This window comes from Hypanus sabinus, chromosome 11 (assembly GCF_030144855.1).
Source record: "Hypanus sabinus isolate sHypSab1 chromosome 11, sHypSab1.hap1, whole genome shotgun sequence".
Taxonomy (NCBI): Eukaryota; Metazoa; Chordata; class Chondrichthyes; order Myliobatiformes; family Dasyatidae; genus Hypanus; species Hypanus sabinus.
Window position 1 is genome coordinate 51,548,139 of NC_082716.1, and position 23,558 is coordinate 51,571,696.

Sequence of the window (23,558 nt, forward strand, 5' to 3'; positions counted from 1 at the left end):
TTTTCATTCTATCTTTAATCACCACTCACTGATTTGCTTAGCCCTCAGGCTGACTTCATGAGCTAAGTGCCTGTTGCTTGTAGGTCAGGAAGTTCAAGTTTGTGTTTAATTGCCATTCAACTACACATGAATACAACCAAACGAAACAGTGTTACTCCAGGGCCAAGGAGCAAACCACAGTACCAGCAGTCACACACATCACACAGCACAGGGAACATAGAACACATACAAGATAGCAGTAAAATACAGTGACACAAAAAGATAAAGTTGGAGACCCTGAGACTGCAGTCTGCGGTCAACCACAATACAAATTGTTTTAAGCCGAGCAAATACTGGAGGGAAGCACCGTCTCCATTTTGGATGCTGTACCGCATCGCCTCTGGTTTAATGCACCATCTACGGCACTGCTCTTCTGATAGGCTGTAAACAGGCAACACTGTGGCTGAAGGTCTAATCATCTGAGGCTACACAGCTATCTCAGGACTAACACACTACTCTTAGACCCTCCCCATGATTTGTCTGCAACCCCTTTGAATTCCATCTTACCTCTTCCATGGCCATCATTGATTCTTTGCCTATTCATCCAGACCTCTTCCCAACTCTATAACTCACCACCCTTCCCTAAGCCCTACTTGTCAAATACTTCAACTTTCTCAGACAGCCTTCCTGCTCAAAACCCACTAATTTGGTTGTAAAACTTTGGGAGACAATCTAATTGAGCCCCACAATTAAATCCAGATGGACATTTTAAGAACCTGCCTGTTTGTGTTTCTCAACTTCACAACAGACCCACTTTATTGAATTCCCTACTTGATTAATATACGAACCCAGCATTCAATTATTATCATCCATGCTGAACATCAATGGTATCAACTGCTTCTCTAGTAATTTAAACAAACATCTACTTCATGTAATGCAGTGCTATAATATTAAAACAGAAACTGACCTTTACATTGATTTTTCAGACTATTTGAAAACCTTGTGCTGCTCCTTTTTCCAAATAATCATAAACTTGACATTTGATTTTCTTCACTTGAATGCTATTCTGCCAGTGTGTTCCATTACTGTTAGCAATTTTCAAATACAATATCTGAATACATTCCAATCAATACCAAGAACAGGAATATTTTTATTTAGAAAGGATGTTATTAATTCAAAAACAGGCTTAGCAAAGAATTAGTTTAAAGCTTAAGACTGTCTCCTTCAGAGGAACACAGATCCACTACAAGGGAATCGAGGAGTATGGAGATAGTGTTGAAAAGTGGTGTTTAACCAGCCACAATCTATTTGAAAAACAGAGCATGCTTGAGAATTCCACTAGCTGACTCCTGGCCCTTTTTCTTATGTTCTTATGTACTTCCCTATTTGATGCATTACAGTTATAAACACTGCATTTTGAATATTTTGTTGTAATAAGGCGCATGCTTAATGCAGTGTGCAATTTTGTTTTTTCTCTCTCACAATACACAATTAAACTAAGAAAGCTGGAAATCCAGTCTTTGCTAGAAATGTTAGAACAGGCAGCAACATGCCTGCAGGGTAACAGTTTAAGGACAAATAATTGTGATTTTCTCACAGGAGACACATTTTTATTATGAACAATCTTAAGCTGGGAGATTGGGACTTTGTTCCACTTAGGACAGCAGGTTTCAGTAATAAGCTCTGCTGGATCTCCATTCTGCGTAGACACAGCTTGAGGGATTTCAAAGCTGCAGACAGAGAGAAATGGATTTCACAGGCAGGAGGGTCAGTGCCTGATCACGGGGCTGGGAAAGAGATGAGGAGAATTTATTTTACAGGAATGTACTGCCTAAAAGAATGATGGTTTACTTCAACCTTCAAAAAGGAAATGGATTCCTACGCATAAAGAAAACATTTGTAAGAATGTGTAAGAACAGCAGGGAAATGTAACTAATTGGCAAATCTTTTTCAGAGCCAGAGCAGGTGTGGAGGTCCGGGTGGCTTCCTTCTGTGCTGTATCAATCAGTGGATGTTGGGAGTATTTTTGGTGCTGTACCAACTGTCCTGGCACTTTTTGGATGCGGTCAGATTTTATTCGTTATTAATATCGTATTAGAGAGATTTTTGTTTTGGGCTCATTAGAGAAAAGAAGGCCGCTACCCAAATTCAGGCTAACAAGTAGGTGATCTTCAAGTCAACAGTCTGGGCTGAATTTGCAGCCTCATCAAAAGAAAGTCCTATCTAATGACTCAAAGAATTCCGAGGATTAATATTTCTTCTCTATAATAATCACTTTTCATCGAATTCCATTTTATGGTAAGTTTGGCATCCTGCCTGCTTGGGGTAGGAAGTTTTGTGAAAACTATGCTAAACAGAACAACAAATCCTGAAGAAGGGTTTCAGCCTGAAATGTCAACTGTTTATTCATTTCCATAGATGCTGCCTGACCTGCTGAGTTCCTCCAGTGTTTTGTGTGTGTTGCAACAAATTATACTTGACTCCACTGAATTTAATCATTCTCATATCAGTCAGAGGAATTGAAATCAGAAACTAGCTTTTATTTTCACTGATACATCATGAAATTAGTTGTTTTGTGGCCACAGTACAATTTTTTTGAGTTACAATAAATAAATAGTCCAAAAGAAAGAAAAAGAGTTCATGGGTTCATGAGAGTTCCTCAATCTGCTGGTGGAAGGGACAGGGTTTTGAGATTGAGCCCTCAGACTCTTGCACCTTCTCCCCACTGGCAAAACATGAGAAAATGTTGCAGAAGATGAGGGTCCTTAATGATGAACACTTCCTTCCTGAGGCACTATCTTTTGAAAATGTTTTCAGTGGTGGGAAGGTTGTGCCCATGACGGAGCTCGCTAAGCCTGCAACCCTCGGCTGCCTCCTTTGATCCCATACATCAGAGTCTCTATACCAGGTAGTGACGGAGTGAGCAAAGACCAATTTCAAATATGCTTTCTGTGTGCCTGAAAATATAATCTTCTCAACAGCCATTTGGTCTACTTTATGTCTGGCTGTTTCTTCTGGATAAAACTTCTGCGGTGGGGTTGGTGATGAAGTGTGCAAAGACCATTTTCAAATATGCTATCCATGCCTGAAAATATAATCTCCTCAACAGCTATTTGGTCTACTTTATGTCTGGCTGTTTCTTCTGGATAAAATTTCTGAGGTGCAGCTTTTGCACTGTGAAGTGATTTCCCCTTCATCATTTGAGATAGAAAATTAGGCAATTAAAAAATCAATTAGCTACTGCATGCAATGAAATAGCATAGGAACCAAATAACTCTGGCAGATTGGTGCAACTCCAATGTGCCACATTAATAAATGTAAAACAAATGTGGAGACTGCTGTCTTCCCATAATTTTTTTTTATTAACACTGTTCCTTAATTCTAGTGAAAGAGAATTATGGAGCTGGATGGGTGTTAGGCCAATAGGCAATGCCACCTTGATCTGATTTTAAGGTAATGCCTCTTAATCTGGGTTTAGGAAGGACATCTTAATTTTTGCCAGATTTACCAGCATCATCTGAGGGATAAAAGGGTTAAATTTTGAGAACAGCTTGCACAGAATCAGTTTATATTCCCTTGAGCACAGCAGATTAAGGACCTACTTAATTGGTTAAGATGATTTAAGGATTTGGTAGGGTAAATAGATGGAAACCATCTCTTCAAATACAGGAGAATAAAAGGATATTTCTATAAATTTAGAGATTTTGAAAATTGATGGAAATCCAAAACTTGCTATCCAAAAGTCATTGCAGTGAGGTCAGTTGTGAATATGAAAGCTGAAAGATATTAAATGTTACAAACCCAGAATAAATAAATGGACCTGATTTTAAAAAAAATCCTTCATACCAAAGGTAATTACATTTAAAAGCACTTCATTAAATGCTGTGGGCATTCTGAGAATGCAACCCGCCCTAATTGAATAGTGGAACAGACGTAACTGGCAGGGTAGCATCTCATGGTTCCCAACCCAGGTGTTAGTTCTAATGGTTAAAGAGATCAGAATATCTGAGGAGAAAACTGGGACAGGGTACTGTTTGCATAATCAGCCAGAACATGTTTGAAGGGTTTAATGGCCAGCTCCTTCTCCTATATTTCCTATTTTTAACTCTATCTTTCTATGATGCCCATTTCAGACATAGCAGATCTGTTTTGAGTGTACCCAGTTAGCCCACATCTAGTACCACAAAACACAATGTAAAGAGTAGGCAGTAGTTTCTTCTACCAGTGCTATCATGCATAGCTTCATCTGGCACAGATTGTTTCAGACAAGGCCAGCTAGATTTATCTTTTGGAATGGTTTACTCTTGCTGTTGCATTCCAAGTCTGCAATTATGTCTTTTAGGATGCAGCCAATTCAGTCAATACATATATTACTCAGTTTCTCTTCATGAAAGACAATGAAGTCTCCCATCCAGCATACTGTATATATTGTGTCCTTGTTACTCGCAGTGTATCCACCAGGCACTGTTCAACATGAAAGAGCACTGATTATCTGGAGGGTTTTCCTTGCCCAGATTTGCACAGATGCTATATGAGACTTCATGGGCTGTAGTGTCTGTACTGAGGACCACAAAATCTACTCCTTCGGCCCATATTCCACAATGCTACCACCTCTTGGTTCTGGTTATTCAGCTATCCAGAATAATAATATTACTGCAGGTATTTTGGGATCTTTTTCTTCAAATTACTTTATTCTTTATCAAGTTTTAATTCAAAAATAAATTATTATAACAGCACTGTTGAATAGATCCAATTATATTTCTTAGCCAGCATGTTAATAAAGGTTTATTTATGGCCTGACCATATCTGCTTCTCTATATAGATGCAGCAAATTCTATAATTTCTGCCCCCTCTGTACAATTTTATCATTCTGTCTTGATTTCTTGTGCAAACCCCTTTCCACTCATTCTTTGAAGCAATTGCAACCGTGCTGTATGAGTTCAAATTGTTGTTGCTTTACTTTTCAGTCTGCTTTATTGACTTTAATGAATTCTCCTTTTTTCAGAATTTTTTTTTTCAAAGAAAATTAAAATGTGATTCACTTGGCTAAACAAGATGACCATTTTAATTTCCATGTACATTTGATACATTGTCACAAACCTATTCAGAGTGTAATACTCTGGAAAGTAACTACAGGAGGCACATAGGGGCACTGGAGAGCTACCTCCAAAGCTGCAATCACAAAATCTATTTGCTGGATTTTGAACCGATGCAAAAATTTTCTCCAGAGTCAACATCAAGGCCTAGTTTCTGTTCACATTCCCAACAGCAGGCTCCTGAAATGGACAATTGATTCCAAACTCTATCTTGGAAAGAGACTGCAGATGAATAGAGGAAAACATTCAAGGATATTCTCAAAACCTCTATGAAGAAATGCAACATCTTCACTGACTCCTGGACCATGAATGTTTAAAATGAATGACTGTGTAGAAAGGAACTGAGAACTGAACTGTGAACTGTGTGTTATGAGAGCACACAGAACTCCAGCATAAATCGTGTAAAGAACGCATGATCTGAAATGATTCACACAACTGCTCTGACAAGCACCTTCTGCCCCACCTTGCCGAATTCTGCAGATCACACATTGGCTTCTCAGAACCCACAGAAACAGAGATGAAGCAAGTTTTTCTCGATCTGGTGAAACTGTTGAAAGGGAACTGTGGGGAAGTATGCAGGATTAGCATTTCCTCAAATAGGAAAATCATGGTCTTGTGCATGCATCTTGTACACAAAGATCTTCCTTGCTTTGTGTTCCAATATGCCACATGGAAGATAGATGAATCCTCGGTGAATCTTTGACAATGCCCTCGGTATGAATAAGTTCTTTATCGAAAGCTGGAATAGGTAAACTTCAGATTCAAATTTGGTCTAGTGTTAGAAACTTGATCTTGTCAATAATGTATATATTTTAAAAATCACACCTAATTTTGCATTAATTGAAATCGCTATACATTGCCCAGTGGCATCTGCGTGTACACTGCCAGATGAACAGACCACTAGAGGTAAATTTGTAGAAGCATGCACCCATTTGCATTTAGCAATCAGGTTTCAGATTAAATTCGGTACCTCATTAAAAAGGTGTAATGCAGTACAGATTCTAGGTCACATTCTCTTTTATCTGATAATCATCATGGATAATATATCTATCTAGATTACCAGTCAGCAATCAGTCATCGAACAAACCTGTAGCTATATGTTACCTTCCCCCAAAGAAAAAGTATGATTTTCCAAACTAGGGCTGCCAAAACTGATCAAAAATAAATCTAAATTATGCAAAATTTGAATGGTTATAAAGGAACTGAAATTTGTTTCCACAATTAACAGGAAACACCATCCATCCATTCCAATCTGCAGTGAGTAACACAGTTGTCAGAACAATGTCTGGCCAGACAATGTCTATGATTATTCATGCTAATCAGATAAATCAATTATCTCTGATAGTTTGGCAGCCCTGCAGAATTGGCAGTGGAATCCAACTGTTGTTGGGAATTTAGATGTTACCCTCTTCAAACAGAAACAAAACCAGAGCAGCTTTCAAATATCCTGCCAATAGCTAAAGTGAAAACTTAAAATAAAAAAATGTTCAAGCGTTCACCTGGAACTTCCATCAACATTGACACAAACCAATGTATATGTGTGTGTGTATGTATGTATGTGTACACACACACACACTCACACACACACACACACACACACACTCACACACACACACACACACACACACACACACACACACACACACACACACACACACACACACACACACACACACTTTTTATTATCATTGTGGCTGGCATTATTAAGCAAATAGGCTCTGAGTGAAAAGATTCAAGTACATCTCAAAAGAATCAGAGATCAAATCAATGTTTGAATGAACAGTTATTTTGAACCTTTCCAAATCAGTCTCAATTTTAATGAATTCTTTTTTTATTATTTGTCAAATTTTTCTAATATTTTGCATAAAATGTCCCTTTTATTTTAAGATAGTGCAGTCCATTGAGAGCAGGCAGTGCTGTTACAACACCTCCTTGATATATTTCTCAGGACCATCTGTCACCTAGCAACATCACAGTTATCATACACCATTCAGTGTTTCTGTTCTTTCAATTTTCTCCCAACTGCTTTCTTATCTTTCTGGTACCCAAATATAATTTAAGACTCAACACAACTAAATACCAAGCTTTTCTGTCAATTAATGCTCAAACTGTTTTAGTTTATATTGTTGTTTATTTCTTTGCATTTTCTTAATATTCAGATTTTAATTTGACAATTTAAAAATACTTTAAATTCAGCATGATTTTCCTTTATTTGCCTGACTAATGGTTGTTCCGTACCTGAAACGAGGGTGGGGCGGGGATTAGAAGCTTGTCTGTAGAAACAGCAGCATCAGAGGATTACAAGTTAGGGCTGAGAGAACGACTGAGAGCACTCATCCAGAAACTTGAGTAAAGTGGATTTGGGGAGGATTTTAGCTTGAATGAAGGTATAAATTTTTCTTGTTTTGTCTGCTATTCTGGCCTCTTATATATCACTTCTCTACTTTTACGTGGCAGAGAGACCATAAGAGCTCACAAATGGAAATCGAAGTTGGACTTTGAAGGCATAATTGGAGTCTGATCTTCAAATGTAATGAGGAATCCTAGTGTTTACAGTTGGCGTCCCTGCTGCTAGATCAGAAATATTAAAATTGAATTCTGTGGGAAGGTAGCAGAATGATGGAAGACATTCCTCATTTAAATACCTGCCAGTTTACTTCTGGGAAGTCAATGTTCAAATTGTCCATTTTTTAATCAGGCAACTGGCAAATGAGCCTGCTCTGAGATTGTTCCCATGTTTTGTCTGAATTTAATTGGGTAATTGTGAGTTCATTGCTCACAATTGGTTCATCAGCTAGCTGCCTAGTAATCTCACTGTTTGCCTCTTGCCAAGCATGAATGTGTTTTGCATGGGGATAGACTGGAGCACTCTCCACTCACAGGTTGCTGGTAAAGATTGCTTCAGATCAAACTGGAGGTGCATTGAGATCAAGTGTCTCTCACTGTGATCCGAGAAGGAGGTGAATAATACATACGCCATGGAGTATTTGTGATAATAGTCAGGACCAGGAGAACTGGAAGTTAACATAAACATTGAAACTAAACTAATTAAATATACATTATCATTCAATGTGCTTATTTTCTAAACTTTTCTAATAAATTGTTAAATAATGTATAATAAACAGTCTGAAATACAACATTAGACCACATTAAGGATAGCTTCCTTGAATTTAATAAGTATTAAATATAGATTTCCTTCCTTTAAGAGAATCTGGTTTCTTTTCTTTCCATACAATAAACTGATAGTGAAACAAAGAAAGCAAGATAGGTTCAGCAGCTGCTGCAGACTGGAGGATTATGCTCCATGGCTCTGGTTTGATTGTATTGAGACTGGCAATCTATCTGCCAGGACCCGAGATCAAGCTTCCAAAATTAGAATATCTTTGATCAAGTGCTGCCAGCTAGTAATAATGGAGGATTGGCTGCACACAAAGGCAAGCAGCAGAAGCTGGGAAGTTTAATCCTGGGACTGGAAAAGTGTATAGAGGATGCTTGGTTTCCTGTCAGTCCAAATGAATTAACCCTATGTCTTTATAATAAGATTTCTTGTGCATGACAAAGTCTACAATCTACATCGTGACTGCTGAGCCTTGATAACACTTATCCTAGCAGGTTAAGTGGCGGCTGTATATTTTCCTTCTTTTGATGTTGCTCTTTTTTATTTCTATCACATTTTCATAATTCACCGATTATAATATGCAAAAAAACATTTCCCATAATCACAAATAACCAAAAAAAATTGCAGTTATGAAAGAAAGCAAAAAGTTTTACAGGATTTGTCAATGCACTTTAGGGTCATAATAGAAATTTTGAAGTGTAGGTGACCTTTGTAATAGCAAGTTCCTTTGATGAACAATCTGAATCAAGTTTAATATCACTGGCATATGCAGTGAAATCTGCTGTTTTGCAGCATCAGTACATGATATTAAAAACTATACATTGCAATATGTACAGTATAAAAATTAAATTAAATAAGGGGTGCAAAAAGAGAGGGGAAATACAGATAATCTGCCTTGCAGTATTGAATAGGAACTCAGTAGTTGGTTAAAATAGACGTTTTTCTTCATTATGAGTCTCGATGAAGGTCTTGACCTGAAAAGTTGACTGTTTATGTATTTGCATTAATACTGCCTGACCTGTTGAGTTCCTCCAGTGTTTTGTGCGTGCTGTTCTTCTTCATTATTGCTATGGAATCCTTTAAGTTTTTATTTGAGAGGGCAGACCTATGTTTAATACGTCATTTGAAAGGCTCCTCTCCAAGAGTGTGGCCTTCTGTCAACATTGCACCAGTGTATCTGCTCTAAACAAATTCGTGCCATGGAAGCTCACAACAATTGTGCTGCGGGGGTGGGGGAGGTGGGGTGGCAGAAGGTAAAGCATTAAGTTCTGGAGAGCTTGCTCGAAATTAGTGTTGCTGAGAGATCAGAGACCATTAGCCCCTTCCACGTGCATACATACATTCCTATCGGAGATTTCTTTTGCATATGTTTCAAATAATTATATATGTGGGCTGCCAATGAGAAAGAATAATATCATTATAGTAGGGCAGAATTCAACATTGAATGTCTCATTAATTATATGTTCATTTTTTCTGTTTTACATTGATGTAAACTGGTGACATAGATAGTTTAAATATGAAATTAATTATCACATCTTATTTAAAATACACATAAAATAATTAGCATGAAAGACCATCTTGTTCTTTTTAAGTATTCTTATTACTAATATTAACCCTTCTGAATGACTAATGCCATATAAATCTCTTTAAATGTTAACTATCATACAAATACATTTTGGGAGGATTTTTGATGCTCTCAGATTAATGAAGAAGCAGATTTCATTGTTGTAATGTGCAAAGAGTTAACCAAGAAACTTTTCCAACTTGTTGACACCTTTGGTTTAAAGCCTTAACACTTGTGACCACAAATCACAACTCCCTGATGTTTACCTTAGCCTTGGAGAGGGATAGGAGCAGATGGAATGGAAAAGTAAAGTATTTGGGAGGGCAAATTATAACGCTAATAGGCAGGAACTTGAGAGCGTAAATTGGGAACAGGCGTATTCAGGGAACTGCACAAAGAGAAATGTTGAGATTGTTTAGGGAGCATTTCATGGGGTTCTGGATAGGTTTGTTCCATTGTAACAGGGAAAGGATGGTAGGGTGAAGGGACCATGGTTGATGAGAGATGTTGAAGATTTAGACAAGAGGAAGAAAGAAGCTTACTTAAGGTTTCAGAAGCAAGAATCAGACAGGGCTCTAGGGAGTTACAAGGTAGCGAGGAAGGAGCTTAAGAATAAATTTAGGTCAGCTAGAGGGGGACATGAGAATGCCTTGGCAAGTAGGATTAAGGAAAATGGAGGGGGTAGGGTGGTACTTTGTGAATACCTTGCTTCAATATTCACTAGTGAAAGGGATCATGACAAATGTGAGAACAACACAGAATAGGCAGATATTCTGTTAAGAAAGAGGATGTACTGGAACTTTAGAAAGCTATTAAAAGTTCCCAAGGGTAGATGGCATATACCCCTGGTTACTACAGGAAATGGGGAAAAGTTTGCTGTGCCTTTGACAATGATCTTTGCATCCTCATGACCACAGGAGTAGTACCAGAAAATTGGAGGGAGACAACTTTTATGCATTTGTTTTAGGAAAATAATAGGGATAATCCTGGGAATTATAGACCAGCAAGTCTTACTTTGGTGGTGGGTGAACGATTGGAGAGGATTTTCACAAGTGGGAATTATGAGCATTTGGAGAAGCGCAGTCTGATTAGGCTTAGCCAGCATGGTCTTGTGGTGCAGGTTGTGCTTCAAAAGCCTGTTTGAACTATTTGAGGAAGTAGCAAAACAGATTGATGAAGGTAAAGCAGGGTATGTAGTGTATATAGATTTTAGTAAGACGTTTGATGAGGTTCTCCTTGGTAGGTTCATTGAGAAAGTTAAAAGACATGCGATTCAAGGAAACTTAGCTGCAAGGATTTAAAATTGTTCTGCCCAGAGAAGGCAGATGGTGGTAGTAGATGGACCAGTGATGTTTTGCAGTGTTATATTCTGCCACTTCTGCTTTTTGTCATTTTTATAAATGACTTGGATGAAGAAGTGGAAGAGTGGGTCAGTAAATTTGTAACACACACAAAATGCTAGAGGAACTCAGCAGGCCAGGCAGCATCTATGAAAAAGTGTACAGTTGACAATTTAGGCCGAGACCCTTCATCAGGACTGGAAAAAAAAAGATGAGGAGTAAGAAGATGGGAAAGTGAAGGAAGGACCACTAGGTAATAGGTAAAACTGGGAACGGGGAGAACAGTGAAGTAAAGAGCTGGGTATTTGATTGGCAAGAGAGATACAGGGCTGGGGAATGTGAATCTGATAGGAGAGGACAGAAGTCCATGGAAGAATTAAAAGGGGGAGGAGATGGTGGTGGGATCCCATTTGAAGTGACAGAAGTTACACAGAATTTTATGCTGGATGTGTAGGCTAGTGGGGTGGTAGGTGAGGACAAAATGACTTCTATCTCTGGTGGGGAGGCAGAAAGATGGGGTGAGGTCAGACATGCACGAGATGGATGAGAAGCAGCTGAGGGCAGCATTATTGGTGGAGGAAGGGAAGCCCTTTCTTTGAAGAAGGAGGACATCTCCTTAGTTCTGGATTGAAAATCCTCATCCTGCGAGCAGATGCAGTGGAGACGGAGGAAATGAGAGAAGGAGATGGCGTTTTTACAAATAATAGGATGGGAAGAGGTATAGTCCAGGTTGCTGTGAGAGAAGATGACATCAAGTTTGGTGGGGCTGTGGATAGTGTCAAAGTTGTTGTCGATTACAATAGAACATTGAAAGGATACAGAGCTGTGCTCAAGAGTGCAGATGGAAATCGTTCCAGAGATGCGTGAGGTAATACACTTTGGAAGGCCAATCCTGAAGGCAGAGTGCAGGGTAACTGGTAGGATTCTTATCAGTGTGGAGGAACAGAGGGAACTTGCTGTTCATATCCATAGATCCCTCAAAGCTGATGAACAAGTTGATAGGGTGACTAGAAGGCACATGGTGCCTTGGCCTTCAGTGGTCATGGGACTGAGTTCAAATGAGGTAATGTTGCAGCTCTATAAAGCAGGTTAGACCATACTTGTGATGTTGTGTTCAGTTCTTATAGGAAGGATGTGGAAGCTTTAGAAAGAGTGCAGAGAAGATTCATTTCATTTGATTTTATTTGGAGGTATAGCATGAAACAGACCCTTCCACCCTATCGAGCTGCACCACCTACTTAGCACCAGCCTAATCACAGGACAATGTACAAAGATCAATATAGCTACTGCCAGTATGTCTTTGGTCTGTGGGAGAAAACTCACACAGTCACAGAGCGAATGCACAAACTCTGTAAAGATGCTGCCAGAATTGAACTACGAGTCTGGAATAGTGTCACACTAACTGCTACGCTACTGTGACAACCCCACTTACCAGGATGCTGCCTACAATTGACAGCATGTCTTTTGAGGAAAGGTCAAAGAAGCTAGGGCTCTTCTCTTTGACGCAAAGGAGGACAAGAGGTATGCAGGATGATGAGGGGCATAAATATAGTGGGCACCCAGTGTACAGCTTTTTCCCAGAGCAGAAATGGATAATAATAAGATTAAGGTGATTGGGGGAAAGGATAGTGGTGTATGTCAGGTGCAGGTGTATTATGCGGAGAGAGAGATGGATACGTTGAATGCACAGCCAGGGATAATGCTACAGGCAGATCCTATGAGACATTTAAGAGAATCATGGATGAAAGGAAAATGGAGGGCTATGTGTGAGGGAAGCATTAGGATCTTGGACACACACACAAAATGCTGGATGAACTCAGCAGGCCAGGCAGCATCTATGAAAAACAGTACACCTGCCCCTACACCCCCTCCTTCACAAAATTCAAGGCCCTAAACAGTCCTTCCAGGTGAGGCAACACTTCAGCTGTGAGCCTGTTGGAGTCATATACTGTGCTTGGTGCTCCTGATGTGGCCTCCTGTATATCGCTGAGACCCTATGTAGATTGGTCCTGTATATCGCTGAGACCCAATGTAGATTGGTCCTGTATATCGCTGAGACCCAATGTAGATTGGTCCTGTATATCGCTGAGACCCAATGTAGATTGGTCCTGTATATCGCTGAGACCCTATGTAGATTGGTCCTGTATATCGCTGAGACCCGATGTAGATTGGTCCTGTATATTGCTGAGACCCGATGTAGATCGGGAGACTGCTTTGCTGAGCTTCTAAGCTCCGTCTGCCAGAAAAAGCGGGATCTCCTAGCGGCCACCCATTTCCTATTCCCATTCTTATATGTCCATCCATGGCCTCCTCCACTGCTGTGATGAGGCCACACTTAGGTTAGAGGAGCAACACCTTATATTCCGTTTGGGCAGCCTCCACCTGATGGCATGAACACTGATTTCACAAATTTCTGATAATGCCCCCCACCCTGCCCTCCTTCATCATTTCCCATTCTCATTTCCCAATCTCACCTTATGAACTTGCCCACCCATCACCTCCTTCTGGTGCTTCTCCCCCTTTTCTTTCTGTCATCGACTTCTGTCTCTTCCAGCAATCAACTTCCCAGCTCTTTACTTCATCCCTCCCCACCCCCCCAGCTTTCATCTATCACCTGGTGTTTCTCTCTCCCCTCCCCCCACCTTTTAAATCTACCCCTCAGCTTTTCTTCTCCTGCCCTGCCGAAGGGTTTCACCCCAAAATGTCAACTGTCCTCTTTTCCATAGATGCTGCCTGGCCTGCTGAGTTCCTCCAGCATTTTGTGTGTGTTGCTTGGATTTCCAGCGTCTGCAGATTTCCTCTTGTTTGAGATTGATCTTGGACCTGGTTATACTATTGGACTAAGGATCCTGTGTTGTGCTGTACTGTTCTATGTTCTATGTTTTGCCTGTATTTATACATTACTACTTTTAAGGATTCTTGATTTTCTATGATGTTACCTTTGTCTTTCCAGTATTTAGTGCTAATGATAAAATTTAAGGAGACACAGTTGATGCGATTCCTAGCGCATTTTGTCTAACACTATCTAATCCATCCTCTTGGCAGGATTACCAAATAACCTCCTAGGTATTATGTTCGTTCTGTGGAAGTCAAGCACCAATCTCTGTAGCACATCACTATCTCCCAGGCAGATTACTTCCTATTTATTAGCCTTTCCATATATCCCATGGGTCTGAACTTTTACGTGGGACAGGGTCAAATGCCTTTTTCAAACACAGGTAAGTAACGTTTACTGTCTCACTCTAATCCACAATGTCAATAACTTCATCGAGAAAAAATGAATAGATTTGGCAAAACATGACCTCCCATTTCTGAAACCTGACTGCCTGCTTCCTGTTAATCTGTGTCTCTTGAGATGATACTTTATACTGCCCTAAGCAATTTTCCCACAATTGATGTGAGATTTTCAGGTCTATAATTAGACAGCTCAACCTTAGCCCTTTTTCAATATAGCAGTTGATATATTTACAATTTCTTTTCTTTTCTTTGAAATGCTAGTTCAGTTTTGTAATTTTTTTCCATAACATGTAACCATAAATACCGGAATTATCTGTGCCTCTGAATTTTTTCCCATGCAACAATATACTTTTTGAAAATTATTTCATATTTAAAATGTAGTCCTACCAGCAGTTTATGGAATTTTTTTTAAAAAATTCTAATTTGACACAACCTAAACCCTTGAGCTGAACTTAGTTCTTATTACCTCACATTGACACACAGGCAAAATTAATTGGATTTTGTCAACATATGGCCAGTAATTATAACCAAGACCCCTTTTCACCTGTGTTAATCTGAAACTATTCGTTGAGTATTTATTTCATGCTTCCACTTCAAAATGACATATGATTTACATTGATGCATTAAAAATTCATCTGGCATTGTCAGCTTATTTACATTGGCTTACCTTCTTAAATTCTTTGATATGGCACACTAGCTTTTATACTTACCTACTAGAAGTTTATTTTGTTTTTACTAGTTCCTTTATTTCCTGCTATTTTCTATCTTATATCCTTGAGAATTCTACTTGAAAGTCTCTAAATCTTCCATAGATTGCTGTATTCAAGGTGCGTAGAGTCAAGACAAACCACTTTCAGAATTACTTCATCAAAAGTATGTCCTTCAGTGATGTTAAATAATGATTCATTTGTTTATCCTTGAAATGCCTCGCTGTAGAATTTATTCCTGATTTTTCCAGGGCTCTCAAAAGTCCAATTTTAAACTGTTGAGGACCTTGATTGCTCAAGATGAATTTTCATACCTAATTGTCTCATTGTTGAAAATGTGCCTGCTGGTTAATGCTACAATGTTTTTGGCATTTCAAGGTGAGTGTTCTTAACTTAACCCACTGTACATTGGCAGTTAGTCAGAAGCAGCTCTGTGCAGATTGGATGGAAGCAGTTGAAATGGTCATCAATAGTGAAGCAAATAACATTCTATCTACACAAATAACAATCATTAATTGAGACTTACAATGTTGTTCAATTTGAAACATTCTTTGATTGAGATCTTTTATTTTAGTCACTTGAGTTTCTCAGAATCATTGAATCTTGCAGCATTAGAAACAATGAGCCATAGTGAAATACAGCACAGATAGAGACCCATTGATCCATGAACCATCCTTTTACATTAATCCCCATTGTGTCCAAGAAGTCCACTGATACTGGTTCCATGTTTTGAGTACTACTTGATGCATGGACTGATAGAGGGACTGAAAGGCCTCTTTCATTGTCAGATAGAACTTAAACAGTGCAGGCACTTTGGGTCATGATGTCTGTGCCAACGATGATGCCAATTGGCATCTGCCTGCATGTGGTCTATATCCCCTGTTACCCTGCCTGTTTATACATCTGCCTAAATTCCTCTTAAACGTTGCTACTGTACCAATTTCCACCAACTCCTTTGGAAGGTATGTAACAACCTCTGCGTAAAATAAAAAAAGAAGAACCTGTCAGGTAAATCTCCTTTAACTTTCCCCCTCACTTTAAAGCTATGCCATCCGGTATTTCACATTTTTACCACAGGAAAAAGACTGTATCTCATCTGTCTGTGCGTTCATAATTTTATGTAATTCTATCAGGATATTTCTCAGCCTCCAATGCTCCAGAGAAAAAAATTCAACCTCTCCTTACAGCTAATTCTCTTTACTCCAAACAACATACTGGAATGATTTCCTGCACCCTCTCCAAAGCCTCTCTACATCCCTCCTGTGATGGGTGACCAGAATTGAGCACAATACTCTGAGTACTGCTAAATCATATCTATATACCATGATATCTGAACTTTTATACTCAATAGCTTGATATGCAGTAGGCAGGTATGCCATACACCTCCTTACCACCCTAGCTACTGTGTTGCCATTCTCTGGTAGCTGTAGATTTGCACCAATGATCCGTCAGTATATCTATGATTTATACTTTCCTCCTTTATTTGACCTATCAAAATGCAAGACCTCACAGCTTCTTGAATAAACTCCACTGACAATTCTCTGCCCATTTTCTGGCTGAATCCTTTAACAACTTTCCTCACTGTCCATGACTCCACCAATTGTTGTTTCATCTGTAAATTTACCAACCAGCCTACCTACACCTTCTTCAAAATCTTTTACATAAAATAAACAACAGATTCCAGCACCGAAACTTGCAGAACACACTGGTCACAAATGTCCACTTAGGATAATGCCCTAGGCATTCAAATGGCCACCTTTTCCTATGTTTATTCAAACAGCAGATCTCAACTATTAAGAGGTATCTCAAAGTCACAACTCTGAAGATGAACCAGTGCCATCAAATAGCCAGTGGAACAAGTAGAGCTTGGAGAGTGCATGTGAGATTTTTTTCTGCATATTGTTTACAAGCTGTAGAGTTACTTTTGGGCTATAATATTGTATGTAAACTGATAAGGGAGGAATATTTGATTGGCTTGTGTAGGACTTGTTGTGCTGGCAATTAGTATTATGAAATTTGAAGTAATATTTGCAATGCCGCAGTTGCAAGTGAAAAGGTTAAACCTGCTTCGAATGTTTTGTAACTGCTGATTAAGCTTGGGATATTCATATATCCAAGAACACAATGAGGATCTCATCTAAAGTGATGTTCTGTTTTATTAATGGAAGATGGGGGAATTTTGATCTACAATGAAGGATGAAAAATTGGATTGAGGGAGGGAATAGGGAGGCAAAATTAATGAGATCATTTGAATGGAAATTCATTCACTGCTTTCTGATGGAGCTTCTCCTTGCACTGAGCATTAGATTCCTAATTTGTCTTTGTTTCTTTCCCCTTTTAAAGAGACAGTGAATGAAATTTCACATTTCTATAAAGAGGGCTTCACCATAAACCACAGTAGATTAAAATTGCCTGCTGTATCAGAATCATATTTGATACATTTAAAGTGAGCAAGTTATGTGTGAGAACTTAACTCCTTGCATGATGTGGAATAGAGTTCTTTATTATGCAAAGAGCTATGCAGTGATGATTTGAATTCATGGGAAACTGGCACCAGCATTGGGGAAGGAGGGAGCAATTGTTCCACTTGGATGGGCTCCACCAGAACCTTGTTGGAACCTGGATCATGGCAAGTTGCATAACTGGGGTTGTGGATAGGCCTTTAAACTAAATTGCAAGGGGTGAGTTCAACAGATTGGAGCAGTATGGATAAAGTAAAAGAGAAAAGTAAGGGTGGAGTGCAGAAAAGTGAAGAGGCAAAGATTACTAGATTTTAAAGGCACAATGAGTGTAAGGGCATTTTATCTGAATGCCTGTAGTATTCATAGCAAGGTCAGTGAACTTGTGGCACAAATTAGTACGAAGGGGCATGATTTAGTGGCCATTACAAAAGTGTGGTTGTGGGGTGAAGAATTAAATATCCAAGGATATCAGGTAGTACAAAAGGATAGGCAGGAGGTGAGGTAGCGCTCTTAAAGATGAGATCAGTGTGATAGTGAGAAACGATATAAGATCTAAGGAGCAGAATATTAAATCTATCTGACTAGAGATTAGGAATAGTAAGGGGAGAAATAACTGCTGGGAGTTGACTAACGACCACTGAAAATGGTCGATAGTCAATGAAAATAATGTTTCAGAGGCACAGGCAATAAACCGAGAAATATCTGAGCTGAGGCATGTAAGAAAGGAACAGCAGTTATCATGGGGACTTTAACTTGCACATAGATTAGGTGAATCAAGTTGGTCGAGGCTTTTATGAGGGGGACTTCATAGAACACATAGTGATTGCTTTCTTGAACAGCATGTTACCGAACCTGCAAGGGAACGTGTTGTTTTGGATCTGGTCCTGAGCAATGAGACAGGTGAAAGTTAGTGATCTTGAAGTTAGAGATCCTCTTGGAAGGAGTGATCACAGTATAACTGAGTTTCTCATACAAATGGAGGGTGCAATAGTTTGATCTAAAGCCAATGTACTATACCTAATGAATGGAGACTACAATGGGATAAGGAAGGAGTTGGATAGAGTAGACTGGGAACACAGGCTATATGGTGTGACATTCAAAGGGATATTTCACTGTGCTCAACAGAAGTATATTCCCGTTAAAAGCAAGGACAGTAAGGATGAGAAGAGCCAGCCATGGATAACTAAAGAAATAAAGGAAGGCATCAAACTAAAAGCTCGTGCATACAAGGTCGCCAAGAGTAGTGGGAAACTGGGAAAGCTTCAAAAAGCACAAAGAACCACTAAGCAAGCAATGAAGAAAGGGAAAAGAGATTATGAAAATAAACTCACACAAAATATAGAAATGGATAGTTTTTATAATTATCTAAAGTGGAAATGATTGACCAAAGTGAATGTAGGTCCTTGGAGGACAAGAAGGAGGAATTGCTTTTGGGTAATGAGGAAATGGCTGAGGCTTTGAATGACTATTTTGTGTCAGTTTTAATGGTGGAAGACATGTCAAACATGCTGAAGAGATATGGATGTGATGGGAGGTGAAGACCTCGATACAATAACTATCACTAAAGATATCACTTGTGGGCTTGAAGATAGATAAGTCCCCTGGTCCTGATGGAATTCATCCAGGGTACTGAAAGAAGTGGCAGAAGTTATAGTAGAGGCTTTGGTGATAATTTATCACAATTTTCTGGATTCTGGACAGATCCTGACAGATTGGAAGACAGCAAATGTCACACCACTGTTCCAATAAGTATGTAGGCAAAAGACAGGTAACTATAGGCCTGTTAGTTTAACATCTGTAGTTGGGAAAATGCTTTAAGCTATCATTAAAGAAGAACTAGCCAGACATCTGGAAAGAAGTGGATCCATTGGGCAGATGCAGCATGGATTCAGCAAAGGCAGGTCCTGTTTGACAAACTTACTGGAGTTCTTTGAGGATATAACGAGTGCAGTGGATAGAGGGGAACAGATGGATGTTATTTACTTGGATTTCCAGAAGGCATTCGATAAAGTGCCACATAAAAGACTTATCCATAAGATAAGAATGCATAGAGATGGGGTGATGTATTAGCATGGACAGAGAATTTGTTATACAATAGAAAGAAGAAAGTCGGGATAGATGGGTTTCTCTAGTTGGTAATCAGTAGTGAGTGGTGTGCTGCAGGGGTTGATGCTGAGCCTGCAAATGTTCACAACATACATTAACGATCTGGAAGAGGAGTAGTGTATTGAAGTTTGCTGATGACACTAAATTGAGTGGGAAAGCAGATTTTGCAGAGGACATGAAGAGTCTGCAGAGAGATATAGGTAGGCTAAGTGAGTGGGCAAGGGTCTGGCAGATGGAGTACAATGTTGGTAAATGCAAGGTCATCACTTTGGATTGAAAAATGGGAGATCAGATTATTATTTAAATGGTAAAAGATTGCAGCATGCTGTTGTGCAGAAGGGCTTGGGAGTAAATTGTGCATGAGTCGCAAAAGATTTGTTTGCAGGTGCAGAAGTCGATAAGACCATAAGACATAGGAGCAGAATTAGGCCATTCAGCCTGTCAAGTCTGCTCCGCCATTCCATCATGGCCTATCCCGGATCCCACTCAACCCCATACACCTGATTTCTTGCCATATACTTTGATACCCTGACCTATCAGGAAATGATCAACTTTTGCCTTAAATATACATACGAACAACCTCCACTGCAGACTGTGGCAAAGCATTCCACAGATTCACTACTCTCTGGCTAAAACATTCTTCTTTACCTCTGTTCTAAAAGGTTTCCCCTCAATTTTGAGGCTGTACCCTCTAGTTCTGGGTACACCACCATAGGAAGCCTCCTCGCCACATCCACCCTATCTGGTTCTTTCAACAAGCGGTAGGCATCAAGAAGGCAAATGGGATGTTGGCCTTCATTGCTAGAGGGATTGAATTTAAGAGCAGAGAGGTTATGCTGCAAGTGTATAGGGTACTGGTGAGGCTGCATCTGGAGTATTGTATGCAGTTCTGGTCTCCTTACTTGAGGGAGGATGTACTAGCTTTGGAGGTGGTTCAGAGGAAGTTCACTAGGTTGATTTCAGAGATGAGGGGGTTAGACTATGAGGAGAGATTGAGTCACCTGGGACTGTACTCACTGAAATTCAGAAGGATGAGAGGAGATCTTATAGAACCATATAAAATTATGAAAGGGATAGATAAGATAGAGGCAGGGAAGTTGTTTCCTCTGGTAGGTAAGAATAGAACAAGGGGACATAGCCATATGACTCAAGGGAGTAGATTTAGGATGGAGATGAGGAGGAACTGCTTTTCCCAGAGAGTGGTGAATCTGTGGAATTTTCTGCCCAATGAATCAGTGGAGGCTTCCTAAGAAAAATATATTTAAGACAAGGTTGGATAGATTTTTGCATACTAGGGGGATTAAGGGTTATGGGGAAAAGGCAGGTGGGTATAGATGAGTCCATGGCCAGATCAGCCGTGATCTTATTGAATGGCAGAGCAAGCGTGAATGGCCAGATGGCCTACTCCTGCTCCTATTTCTTACGTTCCCATAATTAAAAATATCCCCAACACCCATAAATCTGCAATGTAATGCTAGGTTTTCTGGCCTTAATTAAAATTCTATAGGTTTGAAGTTTGATAAAGAGTAGAATATGAAAATTTAGCAGTTTACTGATTTGCTTCAATAATAATATTACCCAGTGTTGAGAGGCTAAAACTCATACTGACACCACATTTACTAAGTGTATTAGCTTTTAGTGACAGGTTTGTTGAAAAAGTTTCATTTCCTTAGAAGAAGGGAGTGATACTCTCAATGGCCACTTTATTCGGTACACCTGTATTTGTTCGTTAATGCAAATATCTAATCAGCAAATCATGTGGCAGCAACTCAATGCATAAAGCATGCAGATATGGTGAAGAGGTTCAGTTGTTGTTCAAACCAAACATCAGAATGGGGAAGAAATGTGGTAGAAGTGACTTTGAGTGTGGAATGTTTGTTGTCGCCAAACGAGGTGGTTTGAATATTTCAGAAGCTGCTGATTTCTTAGGATTTTCACACACAACAGTCTCTAGAGTTTACAGAGAATGGTGCGAAAACAAAAGACATCTGGTTTGCGGAAGATCTGTAAGCAAAAATGCCTTGTTAATGATAGAGAGCAGAGGAGAATGTTGCAATGAACGAGGCAAACTCAAACGCAGGACACAGGCACAGAAATTGAGTTAGGATGCAGACGTGGGCACGAGCATTGAACGGCAAACAGGAGGGAGTGTAGAAAGGCAAATGGCAGAGAAAACTTTTCTTAGCATGGAAAGCCAGAGTTACAGAGGTAAACCTCAGTACTGGAGTAAACTTGGAATCCATATAATGGCATGGAGAGAGAGAGTTTCACAGGTAAGCCTCGGAACTGGAGTTAAACGTAGAACATATAATCCTCAGTGGCCAGGAAACGTTAATTACCACACAGGCAAAACCAACGATCTGGCAACTAGTGGGTGCAAAGCTGAGGTTCTTATACTGCAGGTCTTGATGAAAACCAGGTGTGCCACCATCAAAGGAAATTAGGAGAAAATGGGGCATTAATGGTCAGGACCATGATAGTACCCCCTCCTCAACAGGAGCCTCCAGGCGAACCACCAGGCTTCTCCGGATTATCTCGATGGAAATCACGGAGGAGGGAAGGGTCCAGGATGAAGGAGCAGGGAATCCAGGTGCACTCCTCAGGACTGTATCCCTCCCAATTGACCAGGTACTGGAGACCCCTGCCTCGGCGGCGCACATCCAATATTTGCCAGCTGGTGTACGCTGGGTGGTCATCAATGATCCGGGCGGGTGGAGGAGGTTCAGCAGATGGGCACAAAGGGCTGACAGATACAAGTTTCAATTGGGAAACGTGGAATGTGGGATGAATGCGCTTGGATCTGGGCAGTCTGAGTCTGACCACCGAGTGGTTGATGATGCTCTCAATTTCGAATGGTCTGAGGTAGTGAGGGGTGAGTTTCTTGGGTTCATTCTTGAGGGGAATGTCTTTTGAAGAGAGCCAAACACTTCTGACCAGGCCGATAATTAGGTGTAGTAATATCGATGGTGATTGACACTCCTCTGGTAGTGGTCAGCTGAGCGGAGCAGGGCCACGCTTGCATCCCTCCAGACCTTGCGGCACTGGTGGAGATGGGCCTGAACTGAAGGCACAGTGATGTCATCTTCATGGGCAGGAAACAGAGGGGGTCAATACCTGAGGGAGCATTTGAAGGGTGACATTCCGGTGGCAGTACTGACCAGAGAGTTGTGGGTGTACTCCACCCAAGTGAGATGGGTGCTCCAGGATGACAGGTTGTTGGCAGAAATGCAGCGCAGTGCTGCTTCCAAATCTTGGTTTGCTTTTTCCATTAGACCGTTAGTCTGTGGATGGAAACCGGACTTACCGAGGCTCCAGGGGCTTGACAGAAGGATCTCCAGACTTGAGAGATGAATTGGGACCCCGGTCAGAAACGATGTCCGAGGGAATTCCATGAAGGCAGAAGACATGATGGACAAAGAGATCAGCTCTCACGGGCTGTAGGGAGTTTGGGAAGGGCTACGAAGTGCACGGCTTTGGAGAAGCGGTCCACCACAGTGAGTACAGCAGTGTTACCATGTGAAGGGGGTAGTTCAGTAACAGTCCAGAGCAACGTGGGACCAAGGGTGGCTTGGGACAGGTAGGGGACGAAGCAACCCAGCAGATGGTCGGTGGGAGGCTCTTCCAGGGGCACAAACAGAACAGGCAGAGACGAAGGAGTGAGTGTCAGCATCCATGGAGGGCCACCAGAAATGTCACTTCAGAAGGAACAGGGTTCGATCGATTCTGGGATGGCAGGCGAAACGAGAAGTATGCCCCCACTGGAGAACCTGAGACTGAACAGAGTCAGGCACAAAGAGATGATTGGAGAGTCCATTGCCTGGGTCAGATTGAGTCTGCTGGGCCTCTCTGATTATGGATTCAATCTCCCAGGTGAGGACAGCCACCACACAGGATGGTATCAGTGTTGGGAAGGCCCTCCTCAAAGATGTATTGACAACAGAGAGCACCA